The sequence below is a fragment of the Octopus bimaculoides genome, chromosome 9, assembly GCF_001194135.2.
Source record: "Octopus bimaculoides isolate UCB-OBI-ISO-001 chromosome 9, ASM119413v2, whole genome shotgun sequence".
NCBI lineage: Eukaryota > Metazoa > Mollusca > Cephalopoda > Octopoda > Octopodidae > Octopus > Octopus bimaculoides.
In genome coordinates, this window is record NC_068989.1 from 77,623,027 (window position 1) to 77,627,642 (window position 4,616).

The following is a 4,616-nucleotide window of genomic DNA, read 5'->3' on the forward strand; positions in this document are numbered from 1 at the left end:
GGACGCCCAAAACGTTATTTCCATGATCATCTCAAGCGGTCACTCATTGTAAGCTGTGTCCGTCTCAATCGATCGCAAGCCTTGGCAGTTAATCGGAAGAGATGGAGGATCATGTGTGACGCTGGAGTTGAGCGCTTACAAACCGAACGCCAGAGATTGCATGAAATTAAAAGGGAAATGTCTTCATCGACATTATGTGGTTATTATTTCGGGGGGTCATTTTTGTGCCCTCTGTGCCAAAGGATCTGTCTGTTTCGTATCGGTCTTGTCAGTCATGTCGCTCCCATAAGAAACGTGTTGGAGATAGAGAATGGTAGATGTTCAGGATCAATACGGCCATCACCTGTGGTAAGCAAGCAAAAGCCGATAAATGAAACACCACTTCAATACATAAGTAGATACATCACTCTCTCTCTCTTTGACTCTCTCTCTCTCTCTCTCTTTGACTCTCTCTCTCTCTCTCTCTCCCCTCTCCCCCTCTCTCTCATTCTTTCTTTATTTCTTCAATCTTGCAGCTTTCAGAGCTGGAGAGGGACGGGTTTGCTAGTCCCAAGCTCAAACATACACGCATACACTTATTCATTTCATTCCATCACGTTAATAAAATGTTCTCTCAATATCTCTTCAACAAACAAACAAACACACACACATACAGCCGATACATTTCCACACACCATACATATTCTCTCAGATGTTTCACGAGTACTTCTGTTCTCTGTTTATCTTATTTCCTATCTCCCTTCGTTCTCCTAACGCTCAGGCTGATACAGATAATCAACCTCCCTCTCACCATCACACACCATCTTCACTTTTCTATTGTTTTCTCTTTTTCTATTTGTATCTTCTTTGATTCTATACCTCCGCCCACTATATTTCTGTCTGATCTCTCTCTCTCTCTCTCACATATATATATATAAGGGCATTCTTGTATAGAAATGCCCTTATATAAATAAATATATTCTAGGGGATAAATAATGGCTTCTTTCCCCTATGAGGTTTTTCTCACGCTAGCTACTTGGTAAGTTCTTGTAAAAGATCTTATCCTATTATTGAATTTATACACACACACACACACACACACACACACATATAAATCACTTCTTACTCTTTCCTCATATGCATATATGAACATACACATGTACATCCATATAAACACAGACAAACACATGCACACACCCACACAATCACAAACGTACTTACATATGAATACTTGCCTTCCCTCTACTTCTTCCTCTCTCTTTATATATATAGATATGTATATATATACATACTTCTAATATAGGATAAAAAAATTTTCCTAAAATTTCATCAAAGTGTCCAACATATTAAAATACCTTTAAAGGTCAAATTTATATATAAAGAGAGAAAGATAAATAGATAGATCGATAGATAAATAGAGGGAGAGAGAGAGAGAGAGGGGGGAAGGCGTGACCTAGTGTTTTGGGTGTTGCGCCAAAGATCACGTGAACGTGGCTTCAATTCCTGGTTCGTTGAGTAAAACACTTCATCTCAGGCTGCTCTGCGATCATTGCGACACCTCACTTGTGGCACGCAGTGCAGCTTATCAGGAAACGTCGATTTGCTGGCCGGAGTGAGCGGATGTGTGGCACATACTATAAGCACTCTAAACAAATTATTTGTACAGGTCGTTCGGCAGAAACTGAACACTCATACGTCCTCTTCGAAGAAAGTTTCCATCATATAAATTATAATTTACGGTAATTAAATGTGGTTTTAGAGTCAAAGTTTGACTGCTATTTCAAGCACGGTGGTACCTCTTAGATAAAAAAAATTATAATTTTTGTAATAATTGTCACCTTTGAGGTTTTTATTCCCATGCTGGTCGCTTGATAAGATCGCTATTTTTAAATAACAATCTTATATATATATGTCAATAGATATCTTCCACAACTCAATATGAAGACATAATATAATACAGAACACTACTAACCTTTCAGTTAATACCACTAACCCCCATTCATCCCATACACATTACATTATTATATCTACCCTAACTGCACCAAATCCAGAACTACCTACCTCCCTTACACAATCTTTTTACTCAGGAACTAGTACACCCGACACCGTTCGGTAATTGGTGCGCATTCAAAGCCAGTGAACAGTAATTTTACGAAACCCGTATGCCTTTGAATCTCTTTAACAATTCACAATATTGACTTTTATTACTTTTATTCCTACCTCAGTTCATCTAATTCTATATATCTATCATTACTTTTCACAAAAAGCCTTTACTTTTTTTTTGTTTTTGATTTTCAATGTGCATTTTCCTTTTCTTCTTACTTTCTCCTTACATTTCCACGTGTAGTTTCTATTTATTTTTTTGTAACATATTTCTATTACATATATATATACACGCACATACACACATGTGGGTACAGGACGTAACCAACGATGCAAATAACATGAAATACGTAAACAAACGAGGGGAAACCGAGTGAAATATGTAAACGAGGAAAATGGAAATATATACACACACACACACACACACACACACACACACACACACACATATATATATTTATATATGTGTGTATGTATGTGTGTGCATAATCTAATTAGGATGAAATTAAATGAAACATATCTGTATTGGTCTGTATGTGTCTGTGTACGCACACACATATATAGAGAAACCATTACAGATACATATTTCATTTAATTTCATTCTAATTAGATTATGCTTTAGCTTTTACCTGTCTCTGTTACTTGCTACTCCAATTAGTCATCACCATTCTTCAGTTCCCTGTCGTCTCATTTTATCCATGCCAGTGCCAATGACTGAACTCCACGTCTCCTCCTGCTTTTGTCCCTCTCTCCGTCTGCTGTCAAATAAATTTGACCAATAGATGTTGACACCTCTGTCTCAGAGTGTCAAAATCAGAAGCAAACATAGCGAGGAAGCTGATGAATACTAATAGTGAGTATATTCAAGTTTTGGTAGACATAGACGCCAATATGCTTTCGCAGCTGGATTTCGTCGTCGTAGGCTAACTTCACCGTCCAGAAGATATGTTTGACAAGATTACGTATTTTGACAACAGACATTGACAGAAGGTAAAAGTGATTCTCCGAGCACAACAAACATTCAAACGAGACAAGTAAATTTATCCTGGCAGAATGTGTTAAGAATGAGTAAAACCAGGAACTGAAAAGTTCCTGGTTTTAAGAGTGTCGCGAAAGGCCTGGCTGGAGATCCAATCTTACGTGCTCTTTTGCAGGGTGAATTTGAGAGGAGAATATTTTGAATAAAATCATAATTAATTGACCCTCCTATATTTTCTTTTACCAGGAACTTTCAGCTCTCTCGTACATACCATTGTTTTGATTCTCCCTAATATTTGTAGTTATAATGATGAAAGCTATATATGTTCTTGCTTCCCAACTACAAGGTTCCAGTTTCAGTTCCACTGCGTTGCACCTTCGGATAGTATGTCTTCTAATATAGCCTCCAGTCGACCAAAGCATTGTGGGTGGATTTGGCAGTAGGAATCTGATAGAAGCCCACCGTATGTGTGTTTATATATATATATATGTATATATATATATATATATATATATATATATATATATATATATTTTGTTTAAAAGAGTTCCAACACTGTCTGTTTTTTATGTTTTATTTATATTCCTGCAAAACCAATGTGGGATATAGAATATGGAATATACAATATATAATATAATATACAATATATAATATAAAATAAAAATGGATGGTACAATGAAATAAAGTATTGAATGTCTTATTGAGTATATGGAATATGTCTTATTGAATAGATGAAATATTGAGTGTTCAATATAAAGGACTAAATATATATAAAGGCGAATAGGTATTTTCTATAACTTGTGGTATTTCATCATGGCCGGTATGACATGTATGTATTTGTTTATCCGTGTTTGTCCCCCACAATCACTTGGCAAGCGATGTTGGTGTGTTGACATCACGGTAACTTAGCAGTTTGTCAAAACGGGCCGATGGAATGAGTATTAGGCTTACAAAAAATAAGTCATGGGATCATTTATTCGACTAAAGGCGTTGCTTCAGCATGGCCGCAGTCAAATGACTGACAAAAGTAAAAGACAAAAAGATACATACATACATACATACATACATACACACATATATATATACATATTGTGTGTGTGTGTGTGTGTATATATATATATATAAATATAATGAATAATAAATAACACACACACACACGTGTGTGCATGCACATATAGGTACAAGACGTCACCAGCGGTGCAAATAATATTAAACACGTAAGCAAACGATGGAAAAATGAGTGAAATACGTAAACAACGAGAAAAAAATGAAAAGCAGGACAAGTTAACACAGAGAAAGGACCCTTCCTCACTTGTCGGCTGTCTATCTACTCCTCATTTGGAGCATTCAACGACAATATGAGTCTTCACATCCACACACAAATAGCAGCCACATCTGCTTTAAATCTCGCCTATACATCTTAATAAGATAAGAAAACATTATTGCTCAGGTTACACTGCTCTTGAAAAGGGAGTGGGTTGAAATGATCACGAACAAGGCATAATTTTGATCAATCAAGGTTGTCTTGGTGGTTAACTAACAAATACTGCCACCA